Source organism: Vidua macroura, chromosome 5, assembly GCF_024509145.1.
Source record: "Vidua macroura isolate BioBank_ID:100142 chromosome 5, ASM2450914v1, whole genome shotgun sequence".
In the NCBI taxonomy this organism is placed as follows: Eukaryota; Metazoa; Chordata; class Aves; order Passeriformes; family Viduidae; genus Vidua; species Vidua macroura.
Window position 1 is genome coordinate 23,346,722 of NC_071575.1, and position 16,118 is coordinate 23,362,839.

Sequence of the window (16,118 nt, forward strand, 5' to 3'; positions counted from 1 at the left end):
GTGAGCCTTTGCACTGATTAAAATGCTTTTCAGGAGACCCTCTCGGCAGCCAGATCAGATTCCGGATCAAGGGCTCCCTCACCGATTTTGACTGAAGCTCACATCCTCGATGATGCTGACCTAAATGTCATCTTATCTCAAGACTGGCCCAGCTTTGGCTGGGGGTGTTGGATCAGGCAACCTTCTGAAGGCTTCTCAGGTATGAAATACACTCTGTGGCTTGGTAGTGAATAGAGCTGTGGAAGACACAGCAGTGGTCTCATCCATCAGTCCAACCTGCACTTTCAGTGGAAGAAAGACTCCCACGCAAGAGTTCTTGGGAATGTCAGGCATTATTTAACCATTGTATTAGTGTACCTCTCCTTATTACCTTACAATGCTCTCATCGTGTTACAACATAGATGAGGACAAGTCACAAACACCAGAGATTTATCTTCCCTAAAGGAATGTTTCCAAGACTTTAGCCCAGTAAACACTGGAGGTTAGCTGAGATTTAGAAGGAATGTATTTTCCTATTTGATTTGCAAGGTTTTTGTTTCCTGTCTCACCACAGGTTGCCAGAATTTTGGGTGATAGGATTTCATTTAAATAATTCAAACTCCCAAGAAAAAAATCAGGCACATTTAATTTTTCATACAAAGAATACCTCAGATGACACAGTTTTGGATCTACGTGCCAGTGTGACCAGACTGCTAAAAAAACAGTTTCCGAGGGATCCATCCAATCACCGAGGTTGGTGCCCAGCAATATTTGCTTTAAATAGTCACTTTTAGGCCACCTGGGCTTTACAGTTTGTTTTCCTCTTCCATTCTAATGTGAGTTTTTGCACATTGAAAAAAGCTATAATTTTTCCTCTGGAATTTTGGACCAAGGATAGGGATATGGTAGAAAGATTAAATAAGTGTGTGAAAATGAGTATCTATTAAAAATCAGAAGGGAAACAAAAATAGAGTCTCTCTAGGCCTGACCTTTCAGCCAGATTCCTCTGTACATCTTGGATTATGGAAAGACTGATGATCTGTCTGACTGACCACTGAAACATATTCTTCTTCCTTACTGCTTTTTTACCTGAAGAACAGCTTATGAATCGCTGACAATGTTCCCTCCACTAGAGAGATCACAGACTCATAAAAGTCAGGCTTGTCTCTACCCAGTCCCTCTCCTTCCTCACAGGATTCAATATCCCTGTCCTAATTTGGACAGGTTTTCTATGAAATCATGTTGTGGTGTGGAGAATGCAGTTCTCTGACACTGAAGAGATCACATTTGGGTAATTCATCTTCTCCCTTTCCTCTTGAAACTCCAAGCCCACAAGCTGCACATTTATAAAAAAAAAAAAAAAAGTAGTCCAGACCACTTCCAATTACCTATAGAGTTGACTAAATTAAAAAATAAAGGAGTCATAGCTGTTGTTATGTAAGTGGAGTATGAGATATTCATAATTAATGGTGAATTAGTCCAAAATTTACCAAAATTGCCACGTTCCTATTAAAGATGACACGTGGCCAAAACCATGAACATTTTGGCAGCCAGTTTGGTACCACACTAAGAGAAGTATGTATTATGCAGGTCCGATAAGGTTTCATACAATTATGCTTTTAAACTGGCAGTGTTCTGCACCTTAGTTGTAGTCAGAAGATCTAGGGTCTGAGATGACTATAATTTCATAGAGTAAAATCTTGGGCAAAGTTGTATTTAATCTGATAGGGCCCACTACTGAAATCCTTACATGGTGAAATGACTCATTGATGTCATTGGAGTTTTGCCCGAATAAGAACTTCAGACCTTAGGGCCTGAAGGGATTATCTGTGCTCTTCTCTACTTAGTCATTGAGTAAATCCCGTGTAGACTCTAATGAATGTAAAATGGCCTAAATGGAAATATGGGTCTTATATAAAGTTAAAAAGGATTTACTGGATTTATTGCAGATATCTTAATTTAGGTTACTTTTTTACTCTTTTTCCCTCAGAAGAGGACTCTATAGAAGAACAGAAACAAAACCACTTGTAATCAGAATGTTACAGAAAATCTCTCAAGATTTTTCAACATTTTTATTGATGTGGAGAACTCAAGACAACTTCCAAGGGAAGTGCAGGCCTCCTAAGGTACTGTCAAGTTGAAAGATATTTCTTCACACATCTTTTTTAGTTCTTTCATACATCTTTTGAAAGGAGCCTACCCACCAACCCTGGATTTAAAATCAGTGTTGTAAGAGGCTGACTTCTTCCAAAAGGCAACAACTGCAGCTACATGGATTGGTCCCCATAAGCAAAGACAAAAATATTTGAGGGGGGATCCAGTGCAATCACAAGCCAACACTGGGGCCTTGTGTACAGCCCTCTTGCTCCATAATTCTCCAGTAGGAATTGTCCTGCTGGACAAGAATCGGGATCCAGTCCTGACACCTATCCTTCCTTCACAATTAATCTCAAACTGAAGAATGTGGACAACAGAAGGAGAACACACTGCTGAGGAAGAGAACTCTCCTCCTTTCCCCTTCAGCACTACCAGTAAACTTGCGATTTTCTAGCAGCCAGAGTAGAGTACAATTTCTAATTTCCTAGGCATGACGTTTTTTTTTTCAGAGACAGTTTCCAGCCATCATGAAGGAGATGATGAAAGTGTGAAGTCAGAGAAATACCTTATATTCTGTACCATGGTATGTGCCCATGCTAGATTGTATCGGGGTTGCTTGACTTCATGAGGGAGTCTGGCCCCACTTATCCTGGAAAACAGTCTTTCAGTTCCCTAAGTCATGTTCCTAAAATTCTTCTGGGCTGGTAGATGCTTTAATATTCATCCTAACTGGTGTCAGCAGCACTGACATTTCCTGTCCCCTGACAGCTGTATGTCATTCTACCTTGACAAGATTTTCTTCACCTACAAACAAACAAACAAACAAACAGCACCAAAAAGCCCTGGAGATATAAGAAGCACTCAATGGCAACTCTAGCAGTATTAAATTCACTGCCTCTGTTTTCCAGTGCCACAGAACTTCCCATTCCACAACAAGTCAATGCTGAGGGGCTGCTCAATGGTCCCAGGTGCCTTCACTGCACAGGACACCCTCTGATCCTTGTGACAGGCTGTTTTTGCTGCATCCTTGGTGTGTGAAGGTGCTGAGCACCTTCTCCTGTTGATAGAATCAAGGGGAACATCTCGGTTTCTCAGTCTCGAGATTGGACAGACAGAAGTAGAAGGGACATGGATAATGCTCAAATCTACCCCTTCCAAAATTAACACATTGATGAATTACATTGACATTCAGCTAAAAAGGGGATTAACAGGTGTTAGACCAGGCCTGTAAAGTGGTACACTTTGCTGCTGAATACTTTTTTGTATCTCTCATCTTCTTTGGAACAATACCTTTCCTCAGCTTCTCAAACAAACCCATGGATGGGAGACTAACATGAAGTTTATTCCTAAATGCCAAAGTAGATTTTCATAATCTTCCCTAGTACTAGGGCTCTGTTTTTGAAGGCAGAGAACTTCGCTAACCTTGCTATGTCCCAGCAAGTACAGAGACTTTGTTTGTTGTGTCATGAAAATGAACAACATATTTTCAATGTTAAATAAACATTTATCCAGAGGTTCAGCCTGACTGCTTAAAACTTAAGTAAATCAATCACTGTAGGTTAACCCTTGCTTGTGACACTGTTCTTTCTTTCCGAAAGCACTGTAACTATCAGATCTCACAATTACATGTTTTTTCAACATGTCACTGTCAGGAGAAATACTTAGTGGAGAAATCTGGCACAGCAAATGCTTTTCCACCCAATGCTCTGTGGAGCTCAATAAGTTTATGGGTTGCTGTGCTGTATCTTAAGGACATTAAAGATACAGTTTCAGCTACAATCCATCTGGAAAAAATACCATGAATGTGAAACTACTGAGAGTTTAGAAGACGTTAATGTTCCCTGGCACATGCATATCAGTGCAGTTCAATTGCACAGTTACAAGCATGCTTTCTGTCTAAATTGGCTCTGTGGAACAGATCCTAACATGTCATACACTAAGGTGTTTGCATTATAAAGGCTTATTGTGATGGAGTTTAGCTGAAGAAGATGAGAATACGAAGACACAAGAAAACATTTTCAAGGAATTGAAACTGTGGCAAACAGTGGCTGCTCTGTGCTCTGACAGAGCAATTATTTTTGTACCTGCAAAGCTTGGTAAGATGGATAAGCAGAAATGTTACCCAGCTTAACTCAAGACCAAAATGGAAATCTAAGAGCAAGGTGTCCTGCTCACTTCACCGATTTTTTTGTTTGAGTTAATTCCCTCTGCCAGTCAGTACAGATGGCTGTTTCACTCTGCCTGCACATCTGACACAGGTGACAGCACTGCACAAATTAAAGGCAGGAAAAACACATGGAGTGTTTTTCAGTGGAAGTGGAGTTCTTTCAGTGAAGGAAGGCTATTTTTAGAGAAGGGTAGATGATACACCAGAGGTGGACAAGGTAGGATCCTTTCCACCACATATGGCTAAGACAGATAATGCTTGTTCCAGAGAGACTCTTAAAGAATCTTCTCACTTCCCTGGAAATTCCTTTTTTTTCCCCTCCTATAAAATGCTAAAGAACTTTTAGTTTGGATGACAGCCAACTGTGACAGGAGTTGGTTCTGTGGGGAACATACCTTATGTGTCCTGCCTACATTTTGGAGGTAATTTTCTTTTCACTAAATGTCTCAGTTTTTCATTATTCTACAGAGATTTTCAGTGACAGGCAGACAGGCAGTATTTATGCCATGTACAGCCATGGGATCTGCTTTCTGTGTCTCTGCTGAACTGGACTGTAAGCATATTCTGTAGGCTTACAGTGTCCTTCCTCGATCACTGAGGATCCCTGAAACCCCAGTGAGCTCTTGCTGCTCTCCCCATATGGCAGCTATTGTCTTTCCTTACTCTGCCAGACCCAAGAGTCTCTTTCAGAGGTGTTGTTCTCTAACACAGGAGGTGGACCTTGCTTCTGCATGCAGCAGGTATCTGGAGATCCTTTCTCGTGTGTGTGTCAGGGCTGCTGCAATTGTTTACTTCTTCCTTCAGGTTTGCCCTTGCAGGTTTCTAGGGATGATTCAGCCATTTCCTTGCAATATGTAACTAGGCCTGACCAGGCTTAAATGTATGTCCTGAAGATGGAGAGATACCTAAGGAGTTTATAGGCTCACTAGTGTGTCTTACTCTGTGTTACCAATTGCATGAGGCCCTTCTCTCCACCCTCTGTGTAGAGATCCTGTTTCCAATTTTCCTGTGAAAATTGTATCGACTCATAAAGGGACAGGCCACTTTGTCACAGCCTCTCTAAAACACTATCATCAGGCATAAAAAGTGCCATAATCTACTTCCACATTATTTACAAACCCTGTGATTTGTGGGTTTCCATGCCAATGTGGAGCACAATCCATATCTCCTCACAGCTTTATCTGGAAGTTTATTTCCTTTGTGTCTGGAGGCCCTTTGATTTAGGCAGCATTCAACTTTTTTTACTAAGTGGAAACACAGTAAAATCTTTCAAATCCCAAGAAATTCCAGCCTGCTCCTGGAGAACATGCAAAAGGATACATGAAGCATGTACAACATGAAACTCAGGTGATACTAGGGATGTAAATAGAAGCCAGAAAACCCTGTGAAATTAGTTTCCTCAAGCTTAACGAAGAAAAAGGCACACTTTACAGGAAGGTTCAGAGTGAGCACCTAACTTAGCTGCTTTGCATCTCTCCACAGAGAAAACTGTCTCTATTCTAACTAGAGGAGAAGTAAACTAAATGAGACTCACTGAGACAAAGACATCTGTTGTGAGTCCCATTTCTTCCTGAGCTGCAGGCTCTTACACACCCAAAATCCACAGTATAGTAGTGGTCTGCCAGGACTGGTAGCCATCTGCTTACTGCTCAAGTGAGGCTCCCAAGGTTGGAAACAGGGCACAGTTTTGCTTTCCACCTGCTGTGTCTCGCTGCCATGCAGCCCCTCCACCCTCTATGGTGGTGTCCAGTCCAATCCCCAGAGCACCAAACCTGACTGATCTCATCCAAATTGCATCTTGGATGGTACGAGTTTTGGATGACAGACAGATTCAGGCTATAAATAAATCTGCTGAAAAAACATGTAGGTGGGTAAGATGCTGATTTCCTTGCAGTTGCTACTGGGATGCTTTGGTTGTGGATGTTGGCATCCCCACAACCCAGCAACAATTGCTGCCCACTCAAGGCCATTATGGAAAATCCCTGAGTTCTGCCACAGGACTTCCCCTTTTCTCCATCTCTAAGCAATATCCACCAAATCCATGCTGCTGCAAAACCACTATGGCTGTGGTAATCTTCTGGTCAAAGAGCTAAATTATTTCCTCCATTTTTTGAGGTAAACCACTAACCCAAGTAAATTGTGTGCAGTGTTACTGGTTTGAGCCTCACCCTAGAAAAGCTTTATCCAGCAATCAGAGAGGTGTTAATATACATTGTGCCTTCCACTAGTACTGGCAAATGGGCTGTGGTGGGTGACATGGGGGCACCTGTCACTGCTCCCTGCTCGCTCTGTGGGCACACAGCCTGGGGCACAGACACACCCCCTTCAGTGAGCGCCCTGCATGGACAAATCCAGCAATTCCTTTGAAATTTGCCACTGCAAGAAAGGGATTGGCCTTGAAGGTACTACTTTGCTTCAGTCTGAGAAGGATATTTTAGACTCATCCCTTTGAAAGGAAAACTGCAAACAAATGATTGTTTTCTCCAGCCATGCAGCAGAGTCCTATTTGAAGCAATTTTCCCCTGAGGCAGAACATATAAAAGATACACCTCAGTTACAACCAGCTGCAGCTTGCTGGGGAAAAACTACTCCAGCAGTGCTGGATCCCTGCTGCAGAGTGACTCACTAACAGTGTTTATCCTTCATTATGATGCAGGTTTGGTTCATTAATTACCTAACTATTATGTCACTAATTAGGGACCCTTAACTGACTAGGACAGGAGATGTTCACAACAGCTTGGTGGAGTGGGGGGAGTGACAAACAGGTCAGAGACTAGATGTGGCCTAGCTTTCAAATGGCAGGAGAGTTGAGAGAATCAGGAACAAAAACTTCTTGTCTGGGGATCTCTTCCCCAGCTGCTACAAAATGAAACATTTTTCTTGTTAGCTGCCTCTGCTGGGCTGCAGAGGCAATGCTTTGCCACAGTTAGCTTATTCTGCACTTATTGCTAATATGGACAGGGAAACAGAAGTGGGCAAAAAACGACATCCTTTTAGAGCTAAATAATTCTCATAAAGAAAGCAACAGTCAGAACTAATATTAATACACTCTATGGGCAAAGTGACAATGCTCTATGCTGGATGAGTAGAGCGTGGCAAAAGAACAAGTTACCTGGAGGAAAATCTGCTCTTTGACAAGATAACACTTTATTTGTCTATTGTAAATATGTGTGGTCTCAGCCCTCAGTAGGCATGAGGTCTCCTAGCTTTCTTCTAGGCAAAGACAGTTAAGTGTCCAGCACATTGTATGTTCTCCGCTTCTTGCCCACTTCAAAATGAGTATGGACCTAATAATTCTAAAAAAATGGCTAAAAAAGCCCACCATGGATGTCCATGGCATCTAGATTTATGAAAGCTACTAGATGGAATAGTCTAAACTACTCACATGGAAACACCCATGAAAAGAAGGCAGTTCAGCCTGGAAGCAGACTGCCTGAAAGTGTGGACTTGAGGAAGTTGAAAAAGCAGGCATCAGAATGTCAGTCCTTCATGTTTGCAATTAGCAACCAAACATATGGGGGAGGGGGAGAACACTCTGCTTGCTCGGAGTGAAGCAGCTGTTATACAAGAGGCGCAGCAGTGCCGAGAATCCCAAGTCCAAGGCACACACACCTTCCTGTGAAGCAGATGTACAGCCACGTGCCCTGCCTGCATGCCCCACTGCAGGGAGCTGTGGCACTTACAAGTGGGTGATTGCACACAGCAAGCTGGAAGTAGGGCTTGTCATGGTCAGCATTTGATGAGAGTTGTCTCAGATGCCAGTGTGTCTCCTGAGTCTCTCTTTCAGCCAAGGCATTTCATATTGATACTTCTCTCCAAAGCACTTAGAAATTAAAATCATTTTAGTGATTAGTTAGTGTTAGTCAGTGTTTAACCCATTGGTTTTGCTTTTTCCTTTTTTAGTGTACCACTCTACTTCACATGTTGTGCGGTGGAACCAGCTGTGCCCTCCTTTCACTAAGCCCTTGGCTCTTGGCATTCACTGGAAACATTTTCCAGCTGTGAGATGAAAGGTAAAAGGTTTAAAATTATATAGTGGACAGTAGAGCTCTGAAACAGTTTATTCACAGTGAATCTGACATAGTCCCTGCTAAATACCACAGTTATAATAAAACCTTTGAGTGTAACAACCTGACAACTTATTTTGGAAAATATAAAAATAGGACACCTGGGAATCTGAAATCTTTTGGCTGTGTGGCCAGGCAATGGGCAATGTCCACTTTTGTTCAGAGGGTCCTAGAATATTCTGACTCAACAAGCCCAGCTACATGCTGCCTAGGACCCAGCAAAGGAAGCACTGGGCAGCAGCCATTGCCCAATCCTTTAGGTAACCTTTCTGTCATGATTATTTATGAAGTAATGTGGCAGCTGTATAGAATCATCCTGCTTAGGGGTCCATGCCCTTTCATCCATGTATTGTCTTTCCAGAAGTACTTCTCTCTTGGAATTGTAAACTCATTAGATTAGACCTTCATCAAGGAAACACTCCTTCTTCCCCCTCATCTGCCTTCCTCCTTGCCCCATTTGGTGGTTTTCTCACTCTCTGGTTCCTCTTTCTTCAGCTACTCAGAAGAAGAATATTTTCATTACAGATAAATACACCCCACCTACTCATTGCCACAACATGCCTTTAAATTAGCTGGAGCAAAAACCCATTCCAACAGGTAAAGTATTACTGTAGGCTCAAGTGAGCCTTGGAACAGTGCAATGCACTATGAAATTGTACAGGACAGAGTAGATATTGTCTGCAACTGAATTAATTAGACTTCAACATAAAAGATTGGAGGTGGGCCTGTTGAAAACCAGAAGTCCGGGTTCTGTAGCTCATTGTGACTGCACACTTCTCTGTTGGGCTCATAACACCATCTCCCAGTAGTCCAAGGTGCTTCAGATCCCAAGGTGTTTCAAATCCAAACTCAAATTTTCATGAAGTTCAAGGTATCTAAATTCAATGACCAAATAGAGAAAAAACTCAGCGGTGCTATTTCTGTTGCTTGGTCCCAAGCCCAGCATGTGGTTCAAGGATATATCTGTGTAAATTTGCTTTTGGTGTGAAAACCTCAGATCCAGTCAGCAGCAATCCTTCACTCTGGGAGGCATGTTAGTCCTTCTCTCTGCTGCTCAAGTCTGGTTCAGGCCATCTTCAGTCTTAGCAGGGTGTAAAAATATCAGCTAGAAGAGCTATGGAAAGAACAAGAGGAGGTGCAACACCTGGTTTGTTCAACAGAGCCTCTAAGAAATAAGCCTTTGACAGCATAAGCTGGCCATTCTGGTCTATAATCTAAATTGACAACACGGATTGCTGTTACAAAAGAGAAAACTGAAACCATGTTTTCCCAGATTGTGCGGCTTAATCTGGTTGGAGGAGATCCCATTTCCAGAGTGACAGTAGACAGCTCCCCATCTGCCCCCTGCAGCACCTCTCACTTACAGGTCACCAGCCTGGATTTGGGCAAGAGAGGCTCACTCAGTGTAGTGAGGCTTCCCAAAGCTTGAAAGAGCAGTGACCTGGAGGACAGCCCCCAGCCTGCAGGCTCAGAAGAGGATGTGGGGGCGGGAAGGCCTCAACCTCATTCTGTCTTTGGCAGAGCATCATGTTTGGAGGGGAGAGCTACAAGGGCACAAATCTGTGTGAAGTTCAGGGGGTTCCCCATAACTCCAGCCCAGCCCACATGCCCTCCTGAAAAGAGCCAGACATGACAGGTGGAAAACAGCGGTTTCTAAGGACTTTTTGTGGCTGCTACTAACTGATTATTTTATTGTAAAAATGCTCTCTTTGGTTCAGAGCAAAGAACTGAGCCAAAGCAGAGAGACAATGCTCAACTCTGGGAAGCAAGGATGGGGAGGTAATCTAAATCCCCCCATTTATCAGTAGAGCTGCTCTCAGGTGCTCTTCTCTGCAGTGCTGCTGGTTGAGGAGCACCCTTATTTTGTGAGCTGCCAGGCAGGCAGCCCTGGGGTCCAAGCTCCTCTGGGCTTGCCTGCACCTTCTATCTGTTCCTCAGCTCATTGTTCATGCTATAGCTTTTCTGAGGTTCATGGAGAGACTCAGGCCAAGCAAGACTAGATGGAATTTATTGCGAGGAAGTTTGTGACTGTCCCTCTGATTAAAAATTGAGGGACTTGTGAGTTATTGATGTGAAAAATGTTTTTCCAGGAATGCTTTTTTGGTCCTGTTAATCACACATGTACAGTGATATGTTCAACATAATTGCCTCTCCATTGTTTTTCCCAACAGAGAAAAGAGAGTATTTTGACACTGGATGATCACATTTTGCTCACTTGCATTATAAAACCACAAAAAAAGGTTTGTGTTCCCTCACTCTTAAAAGGAAAGAAACCACAACTGTGCCTCAGTTTCTCTTCAGAGTGAAATAAGAAACAAGCACAAAGAGATATGGTATAGCTTGTTAAAAGCTTCCCAAGTGATCAATAGAAGATGATAAACCAAGTCTAGATTTCTTGACTCTCATCCAAGTACCTTTCCATGGGACCTTATTATCTTCACTGACTATATTACTATATTACTTTTTTTAAAAATAATTTTCATATTCAAAAGATATGTGAATTGGATCTTGATTATTTAAACTGAAAAAAACCCCAAAAACAAAACCATAAAGGAGGCTAGATATGATAGTGAAATGGTTATGAAGTAAAAAGTAAATGCATGGTTTGAACCATCATATTAGGGTGCAAAATATAAGTGATTTGTTCAGAAAGAAAAAGCAAGGTTGACTAGCACATTCTAAATTATCAGAGGTTGAAAACAAGAAGCATGCATTCCTTTACTTTATTTTCTCCTGAGACTGCAAAGAGGAATACTGATATAATTACATCAGTACAAATGAGCCCAAACAAAACTGGATTGCTTCTTCATGCAGTTTGTTATTAAGCCATTCTGAAAAACTGTGTGGTAAATTGCATCAGTCATTAAACCAAATGTTACATCTGACCTTAAAGAAATGCATAATGTCATGAAACTATAATAACTTTTGTTGCAGAGATGACTAATACGGCCAGTCAAATCTGATAATGCAGGACACAGGAGGATATAAATAAATAACTCTCAGCACTGGGAAGGTGTGGCAACCCTTTATACCCTGTCTAACAGGGTGGAGGGAATAGATTTTCATAATTCATGATAAATTGCACTAATCTGAACCTAAATCACATCAACACTGACAGAGGAAATGTGGGTGAATTTTTGAGTAAGAGACATAAATGCTCTTTGCATTGCTCCAGTCAGTGGGAAATGCTTGACCAATGCTCTGCTGGTGGTGGACTGGACTGGACATGTAAACACAGGTAGGACATGCTCAGAGAGCTTCTTGCTTTCATACCTATGTGCAAGTGATATTTTTCTTTGATGTTATGTACCCCTGATCAAGGTATATTAGGGCCAATGAAGCAGTATTACCATTATGAACTAACATTAATATTACTGAGCTTGAGGTCTGAGTCCAAGATAAATAAAAATAAAAATATATTTGTTTCCCCTCTTGTATTAAGGCATTAGAGGGAACCAACTCACAAGCAAGCAACAGGAACAAATCAAACCTGCTCTACAAGGATTTTGTTACTCTAATAAAATTAATATGCATATGAAGAATTTTGCAAACAGCTTTGCATAGCACTTAATATATGGTAAACCCCACATAGATCTTTGTTATCTGGGTTATAGGATGATGTTAGCTCCTTCACAGGAAAAACAAGATCTCAAAAGAGTGATAGACAGCCTCCAGCTTTAAATATCAACTCTGGAGAGCAGCTACTTCATCACAACAAATGCCTTTCTCCTGTGAAATTCCCCTGCACAGGAGATGCTTGGGTCCATGTACGCTTAACTGTTCTATCCTTCAGCACTTCCTTTCCCCAGAGTGAGGGAAAGTTGAGAAGGGCTCCACTTCCAGCAAGGATGCAAATGCTGGTTTGAATTACAAAGAGAAAAGTGAAGGATTCTCCCTGGCAGTTTGACATATGTTATAAATGCCTTTATTGTAGGTGTAGTCTTGTGTCTTCCTCCAGTGAGTAAGTAAATGAGAAGGTTCAAAATGCTTTAGCAACTCAAAGAACCCAGTTTAACTCCAAAACTTTGTGCAATCTTCCCTTCCACCCCCATTAAAAAAGCCCCAAAAAACAACAGTAGGCAACAGGCTCCCAAAAGCTTCTGTTGTAGTTACACTTCAGTGTAGGAGAGCTCTGGCTTACTTTTTTTAGCAGGCAAGAAGGAAGCATGGAGGACTTAGGACAAACCACAACAAACATGAGCTGAAAGCTGCTGGGGAAGCAGGATGAATTAAACAGAGAAGGATTTCTCTGTGCCAGCATTTCCAAGCTGTTTCTTCCTGATTTAGTCCCATTGCTGCACACAGATATAAGGTTGGCTGTAGGGCTTGACTGACCCCAAAGAGCTTTTTTCTTTACTCTTTCACCAAGCCAGACCTAGAAAGGTTAGAAAAACACCTTTGACATAGTCTACTGCAAGAAGGAAGATATTATTATTATTATTATTATTGTCCTTGCATTGTTGAAGTATGGGGGGCACATGGAGGAAGATTGTGCCTCACAGTGTAATGTACAATGGCTAAGAAATAATAATGAATGCAAAAAAAGATGGAGAAAAAATTACAGGACCAAACAATCTTTCAAAACTGGTAGTTAAAGATCAAGTAATACTGAATCAAAGGGAATTTGAACTGCCCTGCCCAACAACCAGGAATATAAGCCTGACCAGTAATACAAAAATAGCATCTCCTTATAAAATGAAAAATCTGTGCTAAGCCACAAAGCTCCAAAACATAATTTGGTTTTTCTGTTAAAGTATCATCCTAGCCTGCCAGACACATTCCTGCTTCTGTCTTTTCAAATAGGAAAAGAGAGAGACAAAACTACCCAAACATAATGAAAGAGACTGATTAAAAAATTACAGAACCTATAGCAATTACAGATACAGATGTGGAAAGGGTTTCTTAGAAGGGAGATTTGTAGGACTTTGGCTCTGGGCTGCTCTTCATAGGAATCTACTCTTCTTCCTCTTCATACATCAGCACAAGCCTTATATATCAGACAAATATAAACATGATGGCTATAAAACACACTGGATTGTCTGAAGAGACCTTGGTATAATGAAATTTTGCTTTAAAAATATGTTTTCACAGCATTAAATTTTTCTGTGTTACTTATTTTTATAAAATCTATAACAGGTGATTAAAAATACACAGAAAATCAACAAAAATATTTTGTCTATATGATTCAGCATTTGGAAAGGCAACAGAAGTCTTGGACCCAGCACTGAGCCACTGGCAGCTTAGTGTCTGTCTTTTCCCCAGCCATTTCCACCCCCCTGCACTCTCTCCTCACACAATTCATTACGACATCACTTCTAAATCCACTGGAACAGGATTGCTGATGCTGTGTTTGCACACAGACCTCAAACTCTCTAAGCATATCTAGTGTTCTGTGAAGGTCTCTGTTAAAAGCTTTTTAGAATTGTGACTAGATTAGATCTACCACTTTATTCCTCTTGGTTCTTTGAATGTGCAATATAAGCTGAGATTTGAGTTTGATGGAACTGTGCCAATAAGAAAAGCAATAAGTAAAATTAATGACTGGTCAGTGGTCTACCTAAAGGAATATATTTATTCCTCGTGATATTAATGCAAAACTGTAATACCATTTTTTTTCCATGATAAGATCAGTTGATAGTTCAAACATACCAAAATTAGACCTCACAGAGAGGGGTACTTCAGCTCCTTACTTGGTGTGACCTGTGAATACATCCTTTTCTGAGTCCTAAAGCTACTGTAGTCCTTCTAACAACAATCTTCCTTGAAGCTTTTTTCAAGTGCATTTGTATGTAGAACAGAAAAGGAGAGAGCAAAAGGAAAAGTTAATTATACACCAAGAAAGGGGAGAGAGGGAGAAGATAATAATCCATTAATACAGCTCGTGCAATTTCCAGATGTTTGTTAATGAAAAAAACACAGAAGGGATGAAATTAAGGGGAAAACTTAAATAAAAATACTAACAAACCAAATTCACATTTGTTCACATAAAGTTTGCTGCAGCTCAGAAACCCTTTGTGTGAACCTGGACTGATTTATGATTTCACATCAAAACCACTCCAGCCAGGGGATTTTGCATGGTTAGGTTGTGAGACCAGATGATTCTCACTACTTCCAGGGTTTATTCAATTCCCAGAACACAAAAGAAAAGCCAGAGGGTGCAAGGCTGCATGAGCTGACATAAAAGAGAAAACAGCAAATCTCTGAAAAGAACAAGGGCCAAGTTTTACATAGCTCCAGTTGTGAACTAGGAATTTCCACGTATTCTTTCCACACTAGTGATTCCTTTGAAATTGCACTGTCTTCTCCTTCCATCCCAGAGAGCCTGAAGTTACATGTGTCTTGACTCTTCTCTAACTACATAACTTGGCTCTCTATCCTCATCGGCAGTGCTCCATTAAAGTTCCCAGATTTGGGACGGAGGAACAACTCTGAGCTCTGGCACATGCCCCAAGTCATGTAAGGCAGAAGTGATCTTGCAGCTGCACAGCTCCCTCCACACTCAGCAGGGCTGTCCTGGCTTGCGCCAGGCTATTTTTAAATCACAGTATGCCATTTCCTCATGCTTTGCATTCTTCTATCTCTCTATTGCTTAGAAATGTTATTCACATTTGTTTAAATGTCTGGAATCCCAAGCAGTTGTGATTTCCTTTCTCATCTCTTTCGACTGCAGACTGCTGTTTCTTGATCGTGCGTCTGCTTTTCAACACACAGAATTTACACTTCCCATAAGAAATATGCAGTACCCTCTGACACTGGTTTATCTGCTTTTCAGTTAATTGAAACTGTGTCCAGGCAATGCCAAACTGACCTGAGAATCCCACAGATGTTCCATCCCAACATTACTTGGTATGTATTTCCCTCATTGTAATTGTTCATTACAGCTTCAAATCTACACAGAGAGGACAGCAGTTACTAAGCTGGAGGTACTACATCATTTCAGGATGTTTCAGGAGCCTGTTTCTCTCCTTCGTGGAAGAGACATAGAGGTTTTACTCAAAAAAGTAGTCCATTTGAGTATCATATTGACTGACAGTGAAAATAAGAAACCCACAAGTACCCCACTCTAGCCACTTCTAGTTTCCAAACCTGCGAGGAAGCTGTCTCCTAGGTGATTATTCCTACTCAGAAATCACCATTACTTGCAATTCTCTCTCAAAGATTTAAATGGTTCTTGTCTGAATTTGGTCATATAAGTACCTGTGTTTGCAACAGGAGATTTTTCACTTCAGCTTCTAAAAATGTGGTCAATTCTCCTTTTGTTTCTAGCAGCTGTTGGGCAGCCTGCACTGCCCAGTCCTCAGCTGGTGCTGAGCAGCTTAACGCTTTCCCTGTAAATGGGGTTGAACTGCACCGTGCCATGGAGGATGTCACACCACAGGATAGTGCTTGCTCTGTAAAGTAGTTGGTCCTCACTTGCCTAAGGCTCGCTGATGTTTTTCTGCAATTATTTACTGGCTGTTATATAATGGTACATGCCACACCTGAGCTGTTCTTGCACTGCTGACTGATGGAAAAGGCATCCTATTGTGATCTGAGTTTGTGTAATCTGCTGCTATTTTAGATTAACAAATGTGCTCTTAGGGCAACAAGTCTGAGGCCAGGATTTTTTTTTTTTTTTTTTTTTTTCCCTAAAAAAAGCCCCAAAACAATGACAACAACAAAACCAAACCCTTGAAGAGAAAATCAGAACTAGTTACAGGCTATGGCTCTGGGTGATCACCCATTCCTACTGCTTGGAAGATTTCTCATTACACAGGGCCTGTGCCACTGCAAGAGCACATGCTGCAGAGAATCCTGGCATAGTAATC

General features: G+C 41.4%; 2 long non-coding RNA genes across 2 annotated transcripts; both read left to right on the top strand.

Annotated features, from left to right (window-relative positions):
* The first annotated feature begins 10,518 nt into the window (after positions 1-10,518).
* Positions 10,519-11,819, top strand: LOC128807603 (uncharacterized). The gene is made up of 3 exons (XR_008437209.1): positions 10,519-10,550; positions 11,245-11,548; positions 11,753-11,819. It is a non-coding gene; the product is annotated as an uncharacterized LOC128807603 (long non-coding RNA).
* Positions 11,820-13,609: 1,790 nt separating this feature from the next.
* LOC128807687 (uncharacterized) lies at positions 13,610-15,800 on the top strand. The gene is made up of 3 exons (XR_008437244.1): positions 13,610-13,708; positions 15,083-15,156; positions 15,577-15,800. It is a non-coding gene; the product is annotated as an uncharacterized LOC128807687 (long non-coding RNA).
* Positions 15,801-16,118: the final 318 nt, after the last annotated feature.